We start from the raw sequence: 25,553 nt of genomic DNA, 5'->3' as shown, positions 1-25,553 counted from the left end.
TTGTATGCAGGTGGTGTCGGCTAAGCAGGTAATTTATAATCGGAAGAAACGGGAAGAGGATGAAGACGTGGTGTGGGGATGACAAATAGGACCGGATTCTTGTTGGGCATAAATTTTGCTTTATCTCCGAGATATGTCCCATATTAACCGTTTATGGGCCGTAAAGGTAGAAGAGGATGCGTGGCTGTGTGGTGCTAAACTCTACTTATATTCTATGAACTATGAGTCCCATTCTGGCTAGTATTAATCTTCTTAGCGAATGAGGTAGCGCTTACTCAGTACTCTTGCCAGTGCCATATGACCTCTTTGTTGCAGCGACATAATTCAATCAATAAGGAAACGAAAAGACAATGGAATATAGGCCTTTTGTCCCTCAGGCCTTGATGCGCTGCCCTGCTTTCTTTCCATATTGGTCTTAGGGTTCATTCTTTGCGCTTTGCCGCTTTGCCTTTCCTTGCTTCAGCCGCTGTGTATGTACCCTTGATGACCCAATGATTGCTTAGGGAAATGGATGATTTCAGCGCGGGACCGGAGAAAAATTTACATATTGGCACGAGCAACCATGGGATTCGTGTGTCAAGTTGGAATATTCATGTACTTACTCTCAGTGTCTGGGTCTCACCTTGACCTCACCCCTCCGTCGCCGCCTCGCCAGCCGGACACAATAGTAAAATATTTCAGAAAGATATCCACGAGATTGCTGAGGAAAATTATTCAAGGCAGTGAATAGATTTGGGTCAGTGTTACCTTTGATTGATTTATTGTGTCGCTAAATTCCCATGTGTAAAAAGAGAGAGACGTGCAAGCAACAATTTTACTTCATGCATAATAAAATCTCGCCAGTAGCTTCGCTCTTAACTTTCTCTAAACAGTGAAGTTCAAGGTGATCTTACTTAGTCATGATCTTAGTCAGGAACATTACGCTGATGAAAAAGGAAGTGGGGAGGATACAAAAATTTTCTCTTTCGTGAAAAATACATGTAGGAATATTTTCAAGGATGGATATGCAAATCAACAAGATACCATCATCAAAAAAGGGAAAAGAAAAAAAAAACATATATAAAAAAAGTTATATTGGTAAATCATTACTGACGAAAAATTAATTACACAAAACTGACAACAAATAAATGAAGTATTCAACAAGATAAAAGAAAAAAAAAAAAACAATAGAACTATACCAAGATAACAAACACAAAAAGACAGATCGTGCTAGTTAACTCTAAAGGAAAGAACAAGAGAAGTTCAGTGTTATAGTAGTGAAGAAGTCGAGACAAAACCAAATCAACACGCTTCTTGCCTCGACATTAACGACACTTGCAGGGTCGTGCTGAGAGAGAAGCTTCGTCGCCCACACAATGGCACGGTGTTACTGCAGCCGCCTTCACACATCATCATTTGAAGAAATTATATCCGTGAGAGAGAGAGAGAGAGAGAGAGAGAGAGAGAGAGAGAGAGAGAGAGAGAGAGAGAGAGAGAGAGAGAGAGAGAGAGAGAGAGAGAATGAAAACAGACAAGGATTGAAAAAAAATATATACACAAGACAGCAACTAAACAGGTTCCAATCACACTTGAAACCACTTAATGCATTCAAACAATATAAACCATTGAACCTAACAAGTCAGCACTCAGACCACATGCCTTAAAAGGAAAACTCAAACTTGAACATCAACTGGTGAGTAACTTTCGACCGCGTTCTTTCCTCCTCACCGCCCCGAGTTCACAAGGACTTAACGCTTAGTAGTGAAAGTCGACAAGTAAGTAAAACAGAACAGGTATTTGTTAAGATGACAGCGAAGGCCCAACGTGTCGAGTCGAGAGAGAGAGAGAGAGAGAGAGAGAGAGAGAGAGAGAGAGAGAGAGAGAGAGAGAGAGAGAGAGAGAGAGAGAGAGAGAGAGAGAGAGAGAGAGAGAGAGAGAGAGAGAGAGAGAGAGAGAGAGAGAGAGAGAGAGAGAGAGAGAGAGACGTGGGCAGTGAATGAGTGGTTACTATAAGCAAGCTAACACGTTGGTGGTAGAGCCAGGCAGACAGGATACAGGGACATTAATAGACTAAGAAAAAGGTAAACGTTATCTGAAACACACATCACACACACACACACACACACACACACACACGCCCGGTAGCTCAGTGGTTAGAGCGCTGGCTTCACATGCCAGAGGACCGAGGTTCGATTCCCCGGCCGGGTGGAGATATTTGGGTGTGTCTTCTTTCACGTGTAGCCCCTGTTCACCTAGCAGTGAGTAGGTACGGGATGTAAATCGAGGAGTTGTGACCTTGTTGTCCCGGTGTGTGGTGTGTGCCTGGTCTCAGGCCTATCCGAAGATCGGAAATAATGAGCTCTGAACTCGTTCCGTAGGGTAACGTCTGGCTGTCTCGTCAGAGACTGCAGCAGATCAAACAGTGAAACACACACACACACACACACACACACACACACACACACACACACACACACACATACAGAAAACGAAAGTATTTCACTCACACACAAGAACTCAAGCTTCCCCTCATCAATCTTATTTCTAGGCCTGCGTCCGTGTGTGGAAATCAAACACACACACACACACACACACACACACACACACACACACACACACATGTTAGGCACCTACTACTCGTACAAACAAAACTCGTGAGCTTAGGCCGAAAGTGGGATGACGTGAAATTCTGGCTGGACTTTCTATCAGCAATGTACAGGAACACCTTTATATAACTGTCAACACGGAAGAAAGTAAGACAACAGACGCTTCATAAAATAAAAGAAAATAAATAATAAAAACGGTCCTTAAAACATCCGAGGCTGTTGTTAGAGAGTTAAAAAAAATATAGAGTGAGACAAAAACAAATACGTCCTTTGATTTTTCAATGGAACAGAGATCAATGTCATATTTTTCCAATGGTCTTTTGTTTTATGTTTGGGGAAGAAACAAAAGGGAAAACGAGACTAAAATTTTCATTATAACTACAAATATTACTTACTATTCATGGAGAAAGGAAAAGGGGAGTAGAGGGAAAGAGAAAATAAAACAGGGCAAATTTGGCCAAGAGAAGAGGAGAGAAGAGAAAGCAGAGAAAACAATGACGTCGAAACAAGGGAAGAGAAAAGAAGGAGTAAAGGAGGTAGGAAAGGAGAAAACGATAATAGAAGGTAAAAAATATAAAAGACAGAATGAAATAGAAGATAAAATAGAAAATGGATCGAAGGCAGAAGAAGAGGAAAGAAAGAAGAGAAAACCGTGACGGCGAAACAAGAGAATAGAATATAAAGGGACGAAGAAAGGAGGTGCGAAGAGAAAACGATAATAGAAGATAAAAATAGAAACGAAAGAATAGGTGGAGAACAGAAGAAAAGAGAAAGGCGAGAGGAAGAATAAAAAAAAAAAAAAAAAAAAAAAAGTGAGGCAAGAAAACACAAACAAATTAAAGAAAACATGATGAAAAGAAGGAGAGGCGAGATGATACGACGGAGAAAGAAAAAAGTAAAGAAAACCAGACAAAAAAAAAAAAATACAAGGGAGCGACATACAATAGAAGACCAAACTACATAAAAAAAAAGAGAGAAAAGGAAGATGAGATGGAGACAAACACGATGACACTGAAGAAGACAACGTGGACGACAAACACCAAGGGAAAGCTCACAAAGCAAACAGAAGAGTGAAACCAACAAGACAAACACTTTTCGTCAAGGTGGTGTTTGCGTCCTTTCCGTGTAGGAGGAGGAGGAGGAAAAGGAGGAGGTGGAGGAGGAGGAGAAAGAGGAGTATACATGAAGATGGTGCTGAGTGCTCTCCCGTCCGCTTGGGTGAAAATTAACACTCTTGAATGTACTTCTCATCTTCTTCATTAGTACTCTTTCTTGCGTACCTGTTTGTTAATTAAAACCGTCAAGAGTTTGCTTTACTTTTCGCTCCCCACCCCTTTGTGATGGTGCTAAGGGTAGTGTGTGTGTGTGTGTGTGTGTGTGTGTGTGTGTGTGTGTGTGTGTGTGTGTGTGTGTGTGTGTGTGTGTGTGTGTGTGTGTGTGTGTGTGTGTGTGTGTAATATGTTCTCTCTGTTTCTCTTCTATGGTACCAAGGGGGTTTTAATTTCTCTTTTTATCAGTTTATGCTGTTTTCCTTTACTTTCTCTTTTCATCAGTTTGTATTATTTCTCTCTCTCTCTCTCTCTCTCTCTCTCTCTCTCTCATCTAGCCACCCACATAATAAAAAGGTAATTATGTGAAAGTAAATACCAGGCAACACTATTTAAATTCAGTGTAAAAAAATGATCAGGTAATCTGGCACATAACTTCATCTTAATTAACTCTACTGAGGAGGCAAGGTGCGGCTCATCTCCTTTCACACCAGTCACGTAATGATGTAATCAGGTAATTACTAACACACACCCCTCGACTCTTCCTGAGGTGAATTAGCAGCCTGTTATTTTAAGTCTCCAGAGGGTTGCTTCGTTCCCGTTGAGAGGAATGGTTAGAGAAAGGACGACTGCATTACGTACACACATTCCGTGATCGTCAAAGGAATGTGTGGTAACAAGTAGTAATAAATTCATTAACTACTTTAGATCTTGATGGACAGGTGCCTTTATTATGATTGTCGCTTTTGTTTCCTTCTCAACACTGTCCTCCCGATTCAAGACGTCAAGGAAGTAAAAAGGTTATAAGATCTAATAAGAAACGGAATAAAAAAAAAATACTACTATCTTACCTTGCTATCATGAACATTTGTAAAAAAAGGTTGGTTGGATTATAATTGCGAAGTAGGAGTATTGAGTCAACAAAGGAGTCTATAGATGTATATATGGTATGGTATAACAAGAGAGGGAACAAAAAAAAACCTTCTCTTCCCTTGCCATAATGAACACCTGCAAAAGATATATGTTCCTTTTACACTGAATGATCATGTAGCAGTATAGAAGCTAGAAAGGAGTCCAATAGGTAAGATATAATAGGAAACTTAAATGCCTTCACTTCCCTTGCTATTATAAACATCTGCAAAAAAAAAAAAAAAAAAAAAAATCACGACCACCTGCAAAAAATATTCATCATGTAGTCTAGAAAGTAGTCCGGGATATGTCAGACCGAACAGAGACGATAAATTGAGCCGATTTACGAGCAGTGCATCTGATCGGCTGACAAATGTAGGGCGACAAGAAGAAAGTTTGTAGGGACAATATCCTCCGATGTCCTCTTATAAAATGTAGATTTATCTATTACATACAAACAAAAGGTGAAGACAAACTTGACTTTAAAATCTGAAAAAGACGTCACCTTCATAGTTTAAAATACTGTACGTTTATTAAGTCCTTGACCCAAAATAAACAAACACATGTCACTCCTTTGTTACTTATCTTATACATTATCCATATTCAATCACAGTCGTATAACATTAATCAATCATCGCTGAGTTTTTGCCGATCCTTCCTGTGGCGTCATGGGAGCGAAAGGAGGAGAGTGAATGAAGGTGCTCGAAAGTGTTCCAACAAAGGGCGGCGAGAAGCGAGTGAGAGTAAGGGTCGCAGAGGAAGCGTAAGAGGGACGCGGCCAGGTATGATTGAATAAGAAGATTAGCATTACTTTCTTGCTCGTCGTCTTCCGCTGCGTATGTTTATCTACTTGATTTCTCTTTGCAACTAGCACGTAGGTACAATAATCTCTCTCTTTGTGAACGCCACCCACAATGCTACGCCAGAACAAGACCGGTATCTCTCCCACGCATGCACTTCTCTAACTCAATACAAACATAGACGACGCCGACAATGGCTATGTATTAAACGATCGACAGCACCACAACTACTCTCTCCCGAGCTCTATTATTTGTCGGTATACTCACACCTGGGAGTGAAATTGTCTGCCTGGGGATATAAGTAAACAGAAAGAGTCAGCCAACTGTTTACCGAGGGAGAGAAAAAAAAGAGAAAAGTGTGAGGTAAAATAAAGAATGTAATTATATGAGTAAATACATGATTTTTCTTATATTTTCTTTAGATCAGAATAAAAATGCACACATGAAAAAAAAAGTGAAATTAATGGCAAGTGGAGAGTTGAAGCGTTAAGTCTGAAAAATGTGTGACACGAAGAATAAAGGATTGAAAATAGCGGTGTTTTGGAATTTAATGGAGAATGATTAAGGAACTGCATCTGTAGACAGGTAATAATGAGATTTTGCACCATGAAAAAAAGAAAAAAAGGATGAGGAGGAAAAGCTAGAAGAATGATATAAGGAAAGGAAATGCGATAAAAGGTTAACAATTGAAACTACCGAAGAGTTAGGTGGTAAAAAAAAATTAAGGAATGGTTGAATTAAGAGAACAGGAAATAAAGTTGTGAAAAAAATATGCTTGAATAGAAACTGGTGAATGTAGAGAAGGGAAAATAGTTGGCTAGCGTAAGTGTCTGTCTGTACATAAAAGTCTAAATTTAGTCATAGGGAACAGCTGGAACACATGTCGAGGTGGTCAGCATTCCCAGTGCCGTCAGGCGAAAGTGGTGAAATACGTAAGGTGTTTGTCTATCTAATGGCCAAATTAATAATAATGATGATGATGATGGTGGAGATAATGAATCCTGACGCTCTGTTTTTCATATTTACACAATTACGTCAATAGCGTTTCATTTCAGATATGCAAATGAGATGAGGCCAGTTTGGAGTGGCTGGCGTGGGTGCAAGTGACCACATCATATTCAACCCATTAGTTAAATAGATGTCGTGACCCGGTTGTTGCTCAACCCGCCAAGCCGTGTCAGGAGCGCCCATTATGACCGCTGCCTCGTGCCGCCTTGCAAAACACAACAGCAGCGACCCAACAAGTGCTAAGCAACATCTGGTGATCGTCTCCTTCTTTCTTCACTTCTTCATAATGTCAAGCTTTGCCCCTCATCGCCCTCCTTTACTACAGAAGCCTTCCCAACACTGCCTCTGCTGTTGTGGCCTAGATGTGGGGTATGTTTTCGCTACAGACATTGAAATTGTTAGGTGTTAAGGGAAAAAAAAATATTGAAACTTTTCACTTCATAGAATTCAGTTCCTATGCCTTGCCACATATCACGACTCGAGACGGGAAGTAATTGTTTGTGAGTTCGAGGTGTTCAGAAAATAAGCTGCATCATTGTTCTTTTCGCCTAGGTGTTAATTATTTCTTCATTTTCAATTTTACAGAGACGTATTTTCCTCTTTTGGAATACGGACGTAAGCTATATACTTCCCAGTCAAAACGACCCTTGGTGTAGGAATGCTCATTAGTGGAGGAACAAGTAATTTTTTTCCTAAATACAGCACTCAACGATATTTTGAGGCCAGTGGGCGTGGTCTGACCTGACTCGGCGAGGTCAGCCAGTTTCTAAGTGGCGGGGGCGATCCTGGGTCGGCGTTCCTTGCTTGCAGAGGACAGCCAGAGTGCCATTTACTCCTTATCTTTTAGTGTCAACAACCACGTAAACATAAACCAAAATTTACGATGTGATAAACCTCTGTCGCGGAAACGTCGAACAGGTTAAGCTGAAATGTTGTCCGGCGGGAGATTTAATACCACGAATAATTTTTGGGTTATGTTTACGTGATTGTTGACACTAAAGACGGAAGACGCGGCAGTAAAGCATGATAAAAGTAAAATGATTTTCAAAAGACGGTGTACAGGCTGGAAATAATCAAAGTAATATATTTTTTTGCCCGCCATGAGTATGTTATTAGCTTCCCCGTGGAAAAACAAAAAGTAGCGTGGCAGAGAAAAGTGGATTACGCCGCTCATTTCCCAACACCAGCGAAAAGCAGTCATGCATGGCAACGCATTTCGCTACAATTCCATCAACGAGACGGACTCATGGTGGTGAAAACAGGGCAACTCTCACATAATTTCAGGGACGAGGATCCGGCGATGCTGCCCTCACTAGACTCCACCTACACTCTCACTCCCCTCAGTAATACTCACCACCTCTTTCTGCCTCTCCCACTCCTTTACCTATCTCTCCTAACACCTCTTTACACCATCACCTAACATTATCCGCAACCTACGTTTTTCCATTCATCATATTCCATTCGCTTTATCCTCCAATGCCTCGTTCGCTCCTCCACTCTTCCGCCCCCATCCATCCTGGGCAGCTCCACCCTTGCTCTACACCTTTACCTGTCTACTGAGGTGAAAGATGAAAAATATTCTTGTGATAATAGTAGGCTTTCCTTGCGTTAATGTGTGTGTGTGTGTGTGTGTGTGTGTGTGTGTGTGTGTGTGTGTGTGTGTGTGTGTGTGTGTGTGTGTGTTTACTTAGTGTAAAAAAATATATTTATATGATTTTGAATAATTATTAGAAAGCTCCGTATTTTACTTTCATTATTTCTTTTCTTTACACACACACACACACACACACACACACACACACACACACACACACACACACACACACACACTATAGTGAAAGTGTTACTTATATTCAAAGACGAAGGCCCAACTTTCATGACCTAGATTATTTGCATCCACATTCATATCTGCCAGAATAAAGATAGAAGTGTATCTCGTGTAGCTACACACACATATAGCAGCCTACATTATGCAGACTAGTAAACATCATTAATTCTACCACACAAATTAACAAGAACAAGTGCACAAGTATACTACCAGCTAATAGTATCACAAATCAAGACAACAATCACTAGTAGAACAAGTAAAATAAATGCATCTTAGGTACATACAAAGATATATCCATAACATTTGGGAGTCTTATAATACAAAACCTCAAGACCTTTTACTCATTAATGAATAAATTATGTTTTAGTATTGCGAAACGAGGAAATAAGCAAATTAGAGTTAATCACATAATCGATCACGTAGCAAACCAGCGCACCCACAGACTGCCATATGGGATGAGATATGCGGAAGAGTCAGTGAGGTAGCGGCGGTGGCGGTGGTGGTTGTGGTGGTGGCTGGAGAGAGCGTAAAGGAAAAGGATTCATAGCGTGAAGAGGAATGTTATGAAAGTAGCAGGGGACAGGTGTGAGGCCGCCAGCACTCTCGTCCTTCCTGGAGGCATCGCTACACATACACTATTATCTCACACAAAAGAACAGCTGGGTATGTTAAATCTACATCATTGTTATTATACGACGAGCGGCAATGGTTTCTGGTAATTATGTGTATGATATATGAGTGATAACGAACGACTAAGAACAAGGTGGTATATTTTTCCTTGTCGCATATGCTTTACGTGTGCACAGGATAAGTGACATTTACGAGCAGCTTTCTAAAAAATGATGTTTAATGCTTGCAAATATTTTTATACTCTCCTATTCTTTTTTTCGTACAAGCACTCTCTCTCCTCTCTCTCCAGACAAGAATATCTAGTATCTTGTCTCTTGTTCGTGTAGTGGACTGACTGTGTTTAACTTGCTACTGGTCCTGCTGTGTTGAACTACTGAACTTATCGGATGTCATACTATATATAATTATAATTGCAAGCTATATTAGAAAAGTATAAAGTCGTATGAAACCTGACCAACATACACACACACACACACACACACACACACACACACACACACACACACACACACACACACACACACACTCTCTCTCTCTCTCTTCCATCAGTATCATTCTCATCATTCCGGGGAACAATAGAGCGAAAGGGAGCCTCCATGTGCTTACAAGCTCGTGCGGTCCCTGATGTCTACAATCTCTTGAACCATGGCCGCCCATCAGAAAAATTCGACAGAATACATAAAAGGGAGAACCGCGATCGGAATTGCAGGCTTAACACGGAAGAACTGCTCAGGATGTTTAGGGATTCACTCACTATGACATGAGCGCCACAACAATAGAAAACTGACAAATAATAACTACTCATACCGTTCTCAAAATACGTATGACTACTATTACTTCTACTACTAATAATAATAATACGAATACTAATATTACTTCTACAACTATAACCTTTACCACCATTACTTGATATTAGAAAGTTATTATCATCATCACCAAAACTTGCTTATAAATCCACTAATCAAAGAACTAAACAGAAGAATGTAAAAGAAGGATAATCATTTAAGAAAAAAACTGAAGAATGAACACTGTAATTTTATCCCTCTCATATGTTCTTTGGATTGCAATAAAAAAGTGAAAGTATGAAAGGCAAGAAGAGGTTGGCGCTGGAAAGACGGGGGCAATTTATCTGATCCAGGAAACACGTGAGGAGGGAACGAGCAGGAAGTAACGTAAGGAGAGGTGGTTGCGTGTGCATTTTTAAAAGACGAACCAATGTGTGTGTGTGTGTGTGTGTGTGTGTGTGTGTGTGTGTGTGTGTGTGTGTGTGTGTGTGTGTGTGTGTGTGTGTGTGTAGACAAGTCCACTACTCCGTACACTTATAAAAACACGAACTGCTTGAGAGTAAACAGTGTGGCAAGGAAAGACGGTCAAGAGAACATTTTCCTTCAACACTTTGCATGTCTCACCCCGTGCCACAGCCTCTCCGCTTGACAAACACCAGTAGTCCTTCTGTGCAGTCTGACTGGCGCGTGAACCTTAAACCTTTAGACCTTCCCTCCCAGCCGGCTCCACGAAGAGGCTTCACTAAGGAACAAAGAGAAGAAGCAACAGGAAAAAAAAAAAAAAAAAAAAAAAAAAAAAAAAAAAAAAAAAACCTGAGCTACGACAAGTTTTCCTGATTTTTATATAAAGCTTAATAGTTCATAATGATATGCTACTTGTATTTCTATGTTTATGTATTTCGTTCCAGACTAGTTTTGCAGCAGTTTCTACGTATTCCTCTGAAGAAATTCCTTTCACTACTTTACTCTTCCATTGCTATGGTCCAGGGAGAGAAAGTGCGCAACCAATTCGTTAGTAGCCATTCTGTTTGCGGTATGGCAAAATCTAATTTCGAGGATCATTCATATCCCTCAAGGAAGTAATAACGAGACCACATCTCCCACAGCGCAGCAAGACGTCTGGGTCTCGTGAGGAGCAACAATGTGAACAGGAACTAAAGAGTGAATAGCAACAATGGGACCGGGAAAGGGACGCCAGACAAAGCAGTATTGGCAACAGAGCAGCAGCAGCAGCAGCAGCAGCAGCAGCAGCAGCAGCAGCAGCAACAACAACAGCAACAGGAGCAACAAGTGCGGGGGACGACATTAACACCAGAAGTGGTAGACGACATAATCATAAAGAAAGACGTGAAAATAAAGAAATTGCTTGAATATTATGAGGAGAAAACAATTATTACACAAGAAGCAACAATAAAATCGGAGTGAAACATCAGTTGCAGTGAAATTAGACGAACAGCGCAGGAGACAGGATGAAAAAGATGTTTCGCCAGTTTGTTGATAATGTTCCTCGTGAAGGAAGCGAGCGAGCGCCACACAACACTAGACACCACAATGCATATCACACATCACTGTCAGCGCGCGGGAGTGGTGGTGTGATTTATGTTGTAGTGTGGGTATGTGGTTGCGTTTTTAAAGCCGATAGTTGGAAGGCTGTTATATAGCTGTTTTTGTTATCATTGTTGTTGTTGATGATGGTGATGGTGGTGATGGTGGTGGAATTAATGACATACCACTTGAATGATTGGATTATATTTTGAAAGAATAGAAAATACCAGATTACTTTCTAGCTGAAGTGTAGCGATGAATAAGATATGTCAAATATGGTGGAGGTTGAAAACATAGTCCGGATATTTCTACCAGATGGAAATTACAATGGATATTCCAATGCAACACCGAGAAGAGAGTAAATCCTCACTATCTGACAGTGCGGCGTGAAAGCAAAGTGAGGTGAGAAGGATACAAGTACAGCGACACTCATCCTGTGCATCTTTTATTCCAGTCACAGTAAAGGACATGTGCTGAAGGGAAGGCACACGCCAAGAGGGAGGAGTATAGGTGGATGCATGAACTTGTTGAAGGAGAAGGAATCTTGTACACACCACACAAAATATACACCACAAAATACTTTCGAACTATCATTATTCCAAATTTAAGAGTCAGGTACGATTGCCAGCGTAAGTGAGATGCACTATGCTTCCAGAAAAAGGTAAAACATAGAAATAAAAAGATAGAAAGGATGATATGGAGAGAAGCATGATTCAGAGAGAGAGAGAGAGAGAGAGAGAGAGAGAGAGAGAGAGAGAGAGAGAGAGAGAGAGAGAGAGAGAGAGAGAGAGAGAGAGAGAGAGAGAGAGAGAGAGAGAGAGAGAGAGAGAGAGAGAGAGAGAGAGAGAGAGAGAGAGAGAGAACGTTCATACCCTTCAACATGTCCATCCAGTCTAATCCTCCTTCACTTCGCTACCCTTCCCTTCCTTCATGGCTTTCCAGATCACGGTGAAGGTAAACAAAGCCTTTTTATTTTTCAGCAGCCTCAGAGTCCCTGCAGTCGCCGTGATGTATCAAGGGTCCCCTACGGAGCAGACCAGCCACAGTCACCGACACCCGGGACCACAAAAAGCTGGCACCCCTGACCTTCATCCACTGCACCTTACAAAAAAAAACTCGCTCTGTAGACACGACTGACGCCTTATAAAGCATCAGGACGAGTGTCTGTGAAGACAGAAGTTTCCCATCCTTAGTAAAAAAAAAATTTTTCCTATATGGTGAAGGATTAAGTATACAGTGGTGTGCCATTTCTTACGTTTCAGATACTGGTATGAGATAGATCTCTCCCTGTCATGTCCACAATGCATGTCTTCTTCGTTGACACATAAACGTGAGTGATACGTACAATTGAAGTTGAACGTTCACACAAAAAACGACGCCATAAAATCTGCAGGCAATCTCCGGTTTGTTAAAGGTTATGTGGTGTTATTACTGTCATGACGCTCAACTGTAACACTAACGACGCTGGGAACAACACGGCCCCGGGTGGAGAGATGTGCGCTGCGCTGTGAGCTTTATTTCTCAACTACACTTTATCATCATCTGCAACGTATGGATGAGGGGCTTGTGGTCAGGTTTTGCAAGCACTTTTTCACAGTCACATCTATCTAAAGCGGACAATGATGTACTCGTGAATACCCGATTAGATGACGTCTCCATTGCAGTTCAAGAGGCGGTAGGTTGCTCAGTACTTCCTGAGCATGGCGGAAGGTGTTTACTTCAGGTTGTCACAATGTGCACAGCGACCCCGTGACCCGCAGCCCGAGCAACAGAGGCCTTCACGCCGCATTGTTCCACGCGAGGCAGTGAGTATGACTTAAGAGACACACACATGGGTGGTGAAAAGACAGAAGAAATAATCAGACGCATTGAATTTCTTTCAGATCTGACAACCATGAGCGTTTTTCTTGTATTCTTGAGAGATGAGGCAGTAAAGAGAGAGAAAAACGTTTGTGGGAAAGCAATATGATGAAAGAATATGAGGAGAGATCTTAGCACTTCGTTTAAAGCCAAACATGGAAAACAAAACAAGGAAAAATGTAATAGGAAAAGATCGCACAAGTGAAAAATCATCTAATATAAATTTGCAAAAGTCGAAGTGGTACGTTCATAAGCATACAATTTACCTTGTGGGAAGAAGAAAAGCATCTCTGTATAAGATGAAAAACGCTATATATATTAACTTCATCGGTAGGGTAGAAGGGGCAGGCGAACCCTTTGACTATCGACAATAAACCAAGAATAGACAAATATATTCCTCGTGGTTCGTAAGACTCATAATCTAAAGCTGACAGCATAATGACTCCCCTCGCCCCACCAGACACACAACACATTTGCCAACTCAAGGCAGCAAGACAACCATAAACAAATATCTCGCAGCTTGTATCTATCTTGTCTGGCAATTAAGATAAACAAATAACTCTGTCAGCTGCTCATGCTAATGTTTCTGATGAACATTTCCCACGGGTGAATCACAGAGTTGCCAGCATTACAATAACACAGTCAGGTAGAACAGGAGAAATGCCAAACAGTAACAGAAACAGAGGCACACAACAAATCAGTGACTGCAGTAAAAAAAAAAAAAAAAAAAAAAAAAAAAAAAAGCTGAATATAATAACAAGAATTACACTGGCTGCTGCAGAAGAATGACATCAATAGAACAATACCAGTGATTGTAATATGAGTAAGTGCCAAATAAATAATAATGATTACAACACTAATTATAACAATGAAAAAATAAAAGCCTGCATCATATCACAAATAACACACACACATTGATGTATCCCGCGTTATTTTATTCGCGTCCTTACTGAAGATTACCGTCTAGACGACACTTTCCTTTTTGTTTAGTCACTGCCACATTCTTTAGTTTTTTCCCCGCCCAAGACGAGGTTTGGACGCTCCAGATTCACCTGCTAGTGGTCAGCCTTGGGTTGGGGAGGCTGGCTGACATGAATTTAATTATCTACTCACGGCCAGGCCCACTTTCCCCTTTTATGCTAGGCGCTACACTGAGTTGTTGCTGTGGTGTGTGTGTGTGTGTGTGTGTGTGTGTGTGTGTGTGTGTGTGTGTGTGTGTGTGTGTGTGTGTGTGTGTGTGTGTGTGTGTGTTTCACTGTTTGATCTGCTGCAGTCTCTGACGAGACAGCCAGACGTTACCCTACGGAACGAGCTCAGAGCTCATTATTTCCGATCTTCGGATAGGCCTGAGACCAGGCACACACCACACACCGGGACAACAAGGTCACAACTCCTCAATTTGCATCCCGTACCTACTCACTGCTAGGTGAACAAGGGCTACACGTGAAAGAAGACACACCCAAATATCTCCACCCGGCCGGGGAATCGAACCCCGGTCCTCTGGCTTGTGAAGCCAGCGCTCTAACCTTGTGTGTGTGTGTGTGTGTGTGTGTGTGTGTGTGTGTGTGTGTGTGTGTGTGTGTGTGTGTGTGTGTGTGTGTGTGTGTAATGCAGACAAACAGACTTTACTAACACATACACATAAACACTATCAAACACACACACACACACACACACACACACACACACACACACACACAATAAAGCAAATAAATAAGTATAAATAAAACTGATTAACAAACAAACAACCGAGAAAATAAATAATCAAATTCATTCTGACAGGCAGACAGATGATAACTTTAAATAAATCACATTGCACCTTCTCTTTACACGTCCACAATGATTCAGAACATTAATCTTTCACTATAAAGGTTCATTTTTCATTCTCTCCCTTCCCTGCCGGTGCTTTGTCGCTCCATTTCTCAAGCCTTTCGCTCGTCTGCCACCCGTATCACTGCGGATGCACATCACGCATGTTTCGTGTGTGTGTGTGTATGTGTGTGTGTGTGTGTGTGTGTGTGTGTGTGTGTGTGTGTGTGTGTGTGTGTGTGTGTGTGTGTGTGTGTGTGTGTGAAGACTCGATTTGATATTAAAAAAGGTGAAATGTATGCTAACATGAAAATATCAATTAATACAACAACAGTAGTTAATAATCTACCATTCATTCTTTCTTTTCTCTCTAGTACAGTTTTGCGGGGTGACTCAGGTCACTGCTCTGTATGCTGCTTGCACCGCACCGCTACACAGGCTATGCAAATTCTATGTTGTTGCTATTCATGGTAACGAAAAATAAATCGGATTTGTTTCGGTCAACTTTAAAACACTTTGTTCTCTCTCTCTCTCTCTCTCTCTCTCTCTCTCTCTCTCTCTCTCTCTCTCCTCGTGTCGAATTTCAATATAAAGAAGTGTCTTTGCATAAAAAATAACAAAAAAACAGATGCACTTATGAATACACACACACACACACACACACACACACACACACACACACACATACATACACATTTTTTTTTTAAACAATTATTCCATTCACATACTTATCTTTGCAATTCCCCCCCCTCTCTCTCTGAACTCTCTCTCTCTCTCTCTCTCTCTCTCTCTGAACTATGTCCCATTCAATTCATAAATCTGGTAACTAATATTTTCGTCTAAGTATATAAAACGATATAACGCTCATGGGAATATTTGGCGCCGTATTTTTCACGTTATGCAAACATGGAGTGAATTGAAAAAGATGTCGCTGGTGGTACTGATAAACTAGACAGGGTTTCATAGATACCTCAGCATAATGTTTCGGTTTCATGTGTATGCTAAGCGTTAAGCCATACCAGTGTGTGTGTGTGTGTGTGTGTGTGTGTGTGTGTGTGTGTGTGTGTGTGTGTGTGTGTGTGTGTGTGTGTGTGTGTGTGTGTGTGTGTGTGTGTGTGTAGTAAAACTCTTCTCTTTTTTTTTTTATGGAGGCAATACATCAAGCACAGTTCTTCAGGTGTCTGGCGAACACGGGGACGGGCCTGCAGTACATGAGGCTCACCCGGCCACTGCCACCACCGGGACTATGAGCTGTACGGGCCATCCATCTGCCCGCCACTGGCTCAGCGAGTGTGCCGTCAGTAAAGTATTTTTATTTGCATGTTTTTTTTTTTTTTCGTCCATGTTTACAGTCTTCCTTGCGACTTCTCTGTGTATCATTGCGAGTGAAAATAAATTTCTCACCTGAATGATGAAATAAATCATTAGTACAATATGTGAGTATTTCAGTTAAAAATGATGGTTTGACAAGTTTAAGTATGAACACATTTTTGTATTTTGAAAGGGAACATTGATATATCAGAGTAAGGAAGGATTTAAATTGATATTTACCACGTTAAAAACTAGAGAGATGTTTGACATTATTTTTACACATGTTTTTGGTACATGCTAAAATATATTTGTAATTATGTATGTATATACGAACTTATATATCTACGTCTCTGTAAACATATATTACCTATGTGTTTAATTATGGATCTCTCTAAACTCTAGTAATAAGCAGCATAACAACACCTCCTTTACATTTCATTTCTCTTAAAAAAAAAGCCGCACCGCATTAGGAGGTACAATAACCTAAATCATCTCCGCGGTGATTGTCTGCCTGGAAAAGTTATGTATGCCTCCAACCATGACCTGACATAGGAAGATATTACCACATCCTTCCCCAGCATGCAGGTCACTGTCAGAACCTGGATTGCAAATTACTTGAGGGGACACACAAGGTCAATATCGACAACCTGCATGCTTTCCCTTACAAAATACAGTGCCATAAAATTTATATTCATGCTTTTCTCTGCAGATTACAGTGTCATCAATTACTTCTATGATTTACTCTGCCATTCACAGTACCATCAGTTGTATAATGTTTGTATGCCTCCAAGACACACACACACACACACACACACACACACACACACACACACACACACACACACACACACACACACACACACACACACACACACACAGGATGATATCACCTATCTCGCTAAACACTCCGGAAGGTTGAGCGGTTATCAGATCACGGCCAGTTGCTCAACCTGACTATTCATCTTCCCTCTTCATCTGCTCCAGTCGCACGTACGGTACACACACTTACAATCAGGCCGACAAACATACCGATGTAAAGACCGGCTGACCGACAGACAAACCGAAATATAGCTCAACAGACCAACTGATACAGACAGACAGACAGATAAAGAGACAGGCAGACAGACCGGTACACGCCCAGACTAATGCATTAACAATAGATAAAGGCAGACGAACCTTCGGAAAAAGAGAGAGAGAGAGAGAGAGAGAGAGAGAGAGAGAGAGAGAGAGAGAGAGAGAGAGAGAGAGAGAGAGAGAGAGAGAGAGAGAGAGAGAGAGAGAGAGAGAGAGAGAGAGAGAGAGAGAGACTTCAACTCATAGTATACATTTGTCAAAACCTGTACTTTACACAGTATAAGAAAAAGACTTTTTACGAAAAATATCAATCTTTACAGAAACGTCTGAATTTTGCTCACATAAATTAGTCTAACAGCATTTTGTAGATTTACAGCTCTTAATATTTTTTGAGCTATTAAGTTACTGCTGCATTTCCCTAGATTATGAAGCAGACAACCTGCTATTGGAAGAATTTACACTTCAGATTCTAAGAGCAGCCATTCTTAAGCCAAAAACAATAAAAAATTTCGCGCTGATGCGATTTTGCATCCGTAAGAAATCTTGCGTATTTTCTCAATTAGTTTGCTTCTGAAAATTTTATTTACAATATATCAATCGTTCAATAACATGAAACAAACTGATAATGCAAGCTTTCCTCGTCGTCGTCCACCACCCGTCCTTGCCTCCTGCTCTCCCTCTCATCCTCCCCTCTACTTCCTGCGGACGCCGATAGATCCGTTATTTGGGTTACAGCACCTCGACCTTCGCTTACCTTCGAACGGTGTTCTTGCTGCGTTGAAGTTCCCTGTCGTTGAGTATTGTAAGTCCTGGATCACTTGTACTTTTTAGCTGTGTCAGCTTGTTAAACTGTCTACACTTAATATCACCATATATTTCACCACAAAAGATTTCTTGTTTTCATGTGGCATACAGACACTCGTTAAGAGTTCAGTTCGTTGCAGGATTTGTGAGTCACATTAATTTATTTCGCATGTGCATTAATTCTAACTCAGCTACTGTAAGTCTAGAGACTACATCGTTTAAAACCTCGTCCCGCAGACAACTGTGTCGTTTGTTTTTTACATATATTTTTTGCACGAAGACTAATGATGTGCGAAGACCGTGGGGCGGCAACGCGCGAAGCTAGCGGAGTGCAGTGCGCGACAGTATTCTCAGACGGCTGGAACACCTCACTCCTCAGGTCTGGTCTGCGGGACGGTCGGCACGCGAGTATCTGCCAGCGAGTGAGGCAGTGCTGCCCGCGCCACTCTTCCTCCGCCCCCGCCACTTTCACTCTCGACCGCCCGGGTGCTTCCAGTGCCTCGCTTCAGCTGGTCCACTTTGCTGCCGCTCCTCAAGGTCGCAGAGCACGCTTGAGGAGCGCTGGGCCCACATGGAGCTTTAATATACCAATCAAACAGACATAAAGGAAAGACTTTCGTTACATTAATCGAGTGTTTATACTCTTCACTGTATTTACTGTGGTCATGAACGGCTAATTCTTGAAGTACGACGCTCACTAACTTAATGTCCTTGAAGCTAAGCAACAGGACGTGTAGGAACACAAGTTTTTCAATCTGTAAACTACATAACTCTTTTGCTGTCTGTAAATAAAACTAATAAATAATCCAGTTTATCATTGTTATCGTGTGTATAGTCGCCAGTCAATGTTTACCTTAAAAAAAATAAATAAAATAAACACTCATCCGGAAAAGAAAAGTGTCATTCCATCATCGGATTACTGCAATATAAACTGTCAGATAAAATAAAACATAAGTAGCTTTACTTCAGTATGCATCGGATTAAAAGACCAAGATTTTTTTTTTTCATGATCTAAGGCAATCATGAAGCCGTTTTATTTTAGTCACTACTGGATAAGCAAACCAATTATTTTCTTCCCCTTTTCTTATTTTTTCTATTATTTAAAGTAACAGTCAAAAGTCATACTTTCTCGCAGAGCAATAATGAAGAGGTAAAACCACTGTGGAGTACAGAGATTCAAGGCGCCGGTGAAGAAAAAAAATAAGAGAAGAAAAAAAAAGAAGATAAAGAATTACAAAGTGACAAAGATTGTAAAGTGGGTAAAAAATAATACCATGAATCTGCATGGAGGTTAAAAGTGAAGGGATGGGACCTTTCAAACCAGTAGAAAAAAAAAGTTAATCGTTAAGGTAGAAAAGATAAATTTACAAGTAACATGAAGAGAAAATTGTAGAGTAGAAATGGGGATAAGTTAACGTAAACAAGCTGGTTGAAGAGTTTCTTGTTTTTCCCAAAGTCATTCGTGGAAAACTGAAATCGTATTTACTTCTAGAAAGTTGCCGATGAGCGAAGAAAGCAACATAGACCAACAGCAGGCGCTAAAATCAGTAAGAGAGGGAGAGAGAGAGAGAGAGAGAGAGAGAGAGAGAGAGAGAGAGAGAGAGAGAACGGTACACTACTCTTCCTTATCCAACCCCATCTCTCTCTCTCTCTCTCTCTCTCTCTCTCTCTCTCTCTCTCTCTCTCTCTCTCTCTCTCTCTCTCTCTCTCTCTCTCTCTCTCTCTCTCTCTCTCTCTCTCTCTCTCTCTCTCTCTCTCTCTCTCTCTCTCTCTGCCTCAGGTGTAACCCAGCGGTGACAAGAGACCAGTGAGCGGGAAGGGACAGTCCTGAGAGTCTGTGCTGATGAGAGGCGGGGCCGCGGGATGGGGAGGCGTGACACAACACAGCAGCTGCGTCACAAATCAAACACTTGGCGACGTCACCCACACCAGGAATTAGCCTCAGTTCTTCCCACACCTCGCACCGTGGGAACTCAGAGGGGTGGGGCTGTCAACCTCACACCCTCCTCCTCCTCCTCCTCCTCTCACTCACGCTCTTTCGTTTCACTCTCTGTCTCTCCCTTTCTCTCCTTTCTCTGCATGGCTTTCCTTTCTTCGCCTCTATTTCCTGTTTATTTATCTTACTTTCTCCCATTTTTATTGATCATTTTCTGTCTTGATTTCTTTTTCTTCAACATTTATATTTTTCGCTCAGTCATTTTTCCTCCGCTTCTTTTCTCAATTTCAGCTTCTCTCAGTCACTTTCTTACTACGATTTTAAAATTTGATAAATTATCATTGTTATTTAGAAACAGGAAAGAAGTTATGATACATTAAAGTAAATTAAACCTAATTTTGAGCCAAATCAAGAAAGATGTAAATTTCATAACAGGATAACAATTCTCTCTCTCTCTCTCTCTCTCTCTCTCTCTCTCTCTCTCTGTTTCATTTGTTATTCCAGCACGGATTTCTTCTAAACTGCTGTTCGTGATGAGACTTAAGATGATGGAACATGGAGGAGGAGGAGGAGGAGGAGGAGGAGGAGGAGGAGGAGGAGGAGGAGGAGGAGGAGGAGGAGGAGGAGGAGAAGCACGAGTAGCAGGAAGAGGACCACAAGGAGGAGGAAGAAGCGGAGAACAAGGAGATTGAAGAGCAAGAGGAGGAGGAGGAAGAGGAGCATTATATAGGAGGAAAAGGAAAAGGAGCACGAGGAGGAAGAGAAGAAAGAGGAAGAGAAGGAGGGGGAGAGAGAGGAGGATATAATGGTCAGGAGAAGGAATACAGCACCTTGATGAATGACTGACACGATGAAGGCCTGCTGATGCCCAGAAAGACGAGAAAGTGAACATGGTTTGACGCCGCCTGCTGCTGCTGCTGCTGCTACTACTACTACTACTACTACTACTACTACTACTACTACTACTTCTACTACTAATACTACTACCACAACCAGTACTATACGAGTACTACTAATACTACTACCACAACTACTACTACTACTACTACTACTACTACTACTACTACTACTACTACTACTACTATTTACTACTACTACTACTACTACTACTACTACTACTGCTACTACTACTACTACTACTACTACTACTACTACTACTCCTACTACTACTACTACTACTACTACTGCTACATCCGTGAAGACTCGTGTGGTGAGGCGAAGAATGTTGAGGGATGCTAAACGTGTCCTTTCTCTATCCTGCAGCCATCTTGACGCGCATCGAAGCAATCATTTAGTCTAATAAAAATGTTAACATGCGTAGACTACTCAGTGAAGTCATGATTTGTAATGAGCATGAATCTATTGTGCTTCTCAGCTGGTCTGCACTTTTAATAGAGATTGGAATATTGTCTTTTAAGTATTTACGAAACACACTGGTTGAGTAAATTTTAGTATATCATCATCTTCATGGTTTAAACTCTGGATGTCCTTGAAGTGATCCATTCCTCTCCAGTCTACACTCCCTCCGATTGCTCACAAGTCGCATAATAATTAGATATAAATCGACAAAATTACGGGTACTTTTTATTGTTGCGTGGGAGGCCAAATTTTTTAATGGCTACAGCGCAATCACGACGCAATCAGAAAGCTAATGATGGAAAATATGTTCCCCGCAGGTCAAGTTACAGTTGGTCTTTCTCTCTGAAGTAACAACTCGTCTGCTGCCACAATGGGCCAGAAGATGCGGGTTTAATCTAGCGACCAATCACCATTTCCTTTCATGTTGCAATGTTCTTAACTGATTGTGTTCGACTAACGTTGACGTCAGTGTTTATCAACGTGATGAGTGAAGTGCTCTGCCATGATTTAGCAAATGAAATAATAATAAATGAAATCAAAATCAAAATAAATGAATACAGAATAAAAAAAATAATACATAAGCAAATACAATAAAATAAACAACACAGTAAAATTATATAGAAAGTGGATAAAAAAATAGTAAATAAGACATAAGAATATAAGTAGGATAAAATAAAAACAAAGTCAAATAAGTAAAGAAACGAGAAGGAAAATAAATCACACACACACACACACACACACACACACACACACACACACACACACACACACACACACACACACACACACTAAGGAAATGAAGGGAAAGCATTTATAGTTTCCAAAAGCCCACGAGGACATAACTCATGGGTGATAATGAGGTAAGTATTAAATTTGGAAGTGTTGCCGCTATTCGTATTTAGCCACACTTAAAAAAATCTAAAAAGAGAGAGAGAGGCGAAAGGGAGAAAGTCTGCCTAAGGATATGTTTTTTTTTTATTTGGTGAGATCTAAAAGACGGATATGATGAAACTACTATTACTACTACTACTCCTACAACAACAACAACAACAACAACAACAACAACAACTACTACTACTACTACTTTTGCTATAACAACAATAACAACTAAAATAACAACAACAACACAACAACAACTACTACTACTACTACTTCTATTACTGCTACTATTAACTACTACTACTTTTATCACTGCTACTATCACTACTACTACTACTACTACTACTACTACTACTACTACTACTACTACTACTACTGCTACTCAATGCTAGTCTAATATTAACTTGAACCAGGGATGAGTTTTCCTTCACTCTTTAATAATTGCTCCTTTTCTCCTTCCTAACTAAAACATTGGAGCGTGATGAGGTTGGACAGGAAAATACAATGTACCACAGTTTTACCACAGCTTTCTAAACATCTATGACGTAGAATCTTCCAAAATAAATCTGCATGCGTGAGTATACATTATAGGGCGTTTCGTAAAAATTCTAAAGGGAACATAAAACTCAATTACTGTTGCAGAAAAATAGTTAGAATAATAAGGAACATATGGGTAACCTTAAAAATAAATCTGCCAACATATTTTCTGAAAGTATTTTACACAAATTGTACAGGAAATATATAAATGGATAATTTCTGCGAAAACAAAATTGTTAAATGGAACATATCACTAAAGGTAAAAAAAAAAAAAAAAAAAGGATACAAGAAAGAGTGGAGAGGTTGAAGAAGAAGCAAAGAAAGGAAGGTGACGAGGGATAGGTCAGGATGGGACGACGAGCAAGGTTAAGGAAATAAGAGTCCCACTAAGGAAATGTCACCTGATCCTTCTCATTCTCCACAGCTGTGGTACACTTTACGATACATACTACACTTGCTGTTTAATTTATTCTACGAAGCGCAGTGACTTTGTCACTTACTACAGTAGTTCTAAATAACATTCAGGACGCAGGAATTATTGGCAAATTACGTATACGATGTTTCTTAAACGAATGGTAAACTGCGTAATGATTTTTTTGATAAATAAATATAAGAACTTGAGTTCTATCGAATGAATGCAGAAACCTAAGTTCCAAACGACACGCCCATGCAGCAGAGAGAGAGAGAGAGAGAGAGAGAGAGAGAGAGAGAGAGAGAGAGAGAGAGAGAGAGAGAGAGAGAGAGAGAGAGAGAGAGAGAGAGAGAGAGAGAGAGAGAGAGAGAATATGAAAGAAAAAAATAGGAAATAGTCACGACATAACCTCGCTGCCTTCAATATAAGGCCGACAGGTGTAGACGACCTCACCTGGTGGCTGGCCGTCAGACCGGACCTCGCTTTGAAACATGGACGAGGAAAAGAACAGAGCAGCCCTCAGCTTATACATGTCTGCTCGCTCACAGCTTTGCTACACACTGGAGGCGCACTTCCAGCTGTGTTTGTCTGACATCGGTTAGAGATACGATACATTCAATGCCCTCCCCAAGAACAACGTGACGGAGGGATCGACGGAGGCGGTCTTTCAGGTCCTGTCCTCTTCCTCTCCGGCAGAGTTCAAGGATACGCTAAGGAGGCCATTCAGCCATGTTTTGTGGTGCTCATTACCATTCAGCTTCAAAATTATAGGAAAAACCAGCTTTACCTCGTGCATATATTCATAAACTTTCCCTGTATCGTCAAAGGAATATCATTCAAGTTCATGTTATTTGTTAATGTTTCGTGCTTCCGGTGCAACACACTCAGGACTAGTTGCCAACGCAGAAAATAAGACGTAGCTGCTAACCAAGCTGTCTTTCCAGCCTCTCCCTAGTAGGTGGCCGTGTTCAGCTTTGACTCACCTGCTGCTGTGAGGACGCCAGCTGCCACCACTACTGGACTCTTCGATGTTCCGACACACGTTCATCACATTCAGAAGAATAACATTTGTGAAATAATGTACCAATCCTGTCATGACTCACGATGACATGTAGGAAATAAAAAAAATAAAATAAACGTAACGTACTAAGCCATCTGATTTTCTCCGTCCGCTGCCGTCCAAGCCGTCCTCAGCTTCGCAGTTCCCTTGCACAACCCTGAATCAGAATTTCATTTTGTATCAAAGTTTTCACATGATTTTTCTTCAATAAATACGATATAACATGAGTAAGGGATGCACGACACCATGCACGGTATACGTTCGATATCATTGGTGCGGCTTAATAAGATTTAGCACACTGATGAGGACGGGGACTTTACGCTCTTCATAAGGCAAATGTTTTATTTAACTATTCCTCCCATATGACCAAAAAAGCTGTATGACTAAAGAGGCATCAGCTGGGGATGAAAAAGGCCATGTTTACCAAAGGCTCGATCGTGATTTCCAATCATCGCATAAGTGTCAAGGTCATTTTGTATATACAAGATGTTCTAAAAACTGCCTGAACAACTTTCGCTACTATTGCAGTTATGTAGAATGTTTAATGCTAAAAGAATGCAATTTATTTAACATGATGGAACAACTATAAAAGCTTTTATTTTGGTATATATAGTTTAGTTTGAAAGAAACGTAAGATAAACAGACTTTATATCCACCGAAGATGCATTCAACACTTGCATGACTCCAGGGATCACTACAGCTGCTGCTACACTGTGCCTGAAAATGAGATACACGAAATAGTATCAAACATATATAAATGTTAACGTGGATAGAAATGCACTCAAGCGCAAGATACCAAAGAGTTTACACCCGACTTTACTGCAGTGCTATCCTCCAGGGTGTTGGGAGTAATAAATCGCCACTTTTCTCTCGCTGATCATGTATAGTATTTTTTCATTTGACTTACTTTCAGTTCACAAGATCCTAATCATTCTCCTTCACATCCAATCGATGGCTTATACACGGCTCGAAAACATTCTCTTGTACATATAGGTAGCGTGAGTTAAGTTTTCACACCACTCAAAGATGTTCCATGTGAATATAGACAATGAATAAAGAACTGATTGTATGAATTCTTATTTTTGTAGAGAATCACTAAACTCCAAAGCAGAGAGAGAGAGAGAGAGAGAGAGAGAGAGAGAGAGAGAGAGAGA

General features: G+C 40.8%; 1 protein-coding gene across 4 annotated transcripts in view; it reads right to left on the bottom strand.

Moving 5' to 3' along the window:
* LOC123498617 (mucin-5AC-like) overlaps window positions 1–25,553 on the bottom strand; it is a 178,242-nt gene that overhangs the window by 76,951 nt on the left and 75,738 nt on the right. Inside the window, exon 1 of one of the 4 annotated variants that reach the window (XM_045245896.1) lies at window positions 18,167–18,709. The exons of 1 other annotated variant lie outside the window; for it this stretch is intronic. The gene's annotated coding sequence lies outside the window, so the exon portion shown is untranslated. Of the gene's footprint in view, window positions 1–18,166; window positions 18,710–25,553 lie in introns of those variants that run through there. 2 more of the 4 variants (XM_045245894.1, XM_045245897.1) reach the window with 2 other exon arrangements.

Source organism: Portunus trituberculatus, chromosome 48 (assembly GCF_017591435.1).
Source record: "Portunus trituberculatus isolate SZX2019 chromosome 48, ASM1759143v1, whole genome shotgun sequence".
Taxonomy (NCBI): Eukaryota; Metazoa; Arthropoda; class Malacostraca; order Decapoda; family Portunidae; genus Portunus; species Portunus trituberculatus.
The sequence above is the reverse complement of the archived record's forward strand: the minus strand, read 5'-3'. Positions and strand labels throughout refer to the sequence as shown.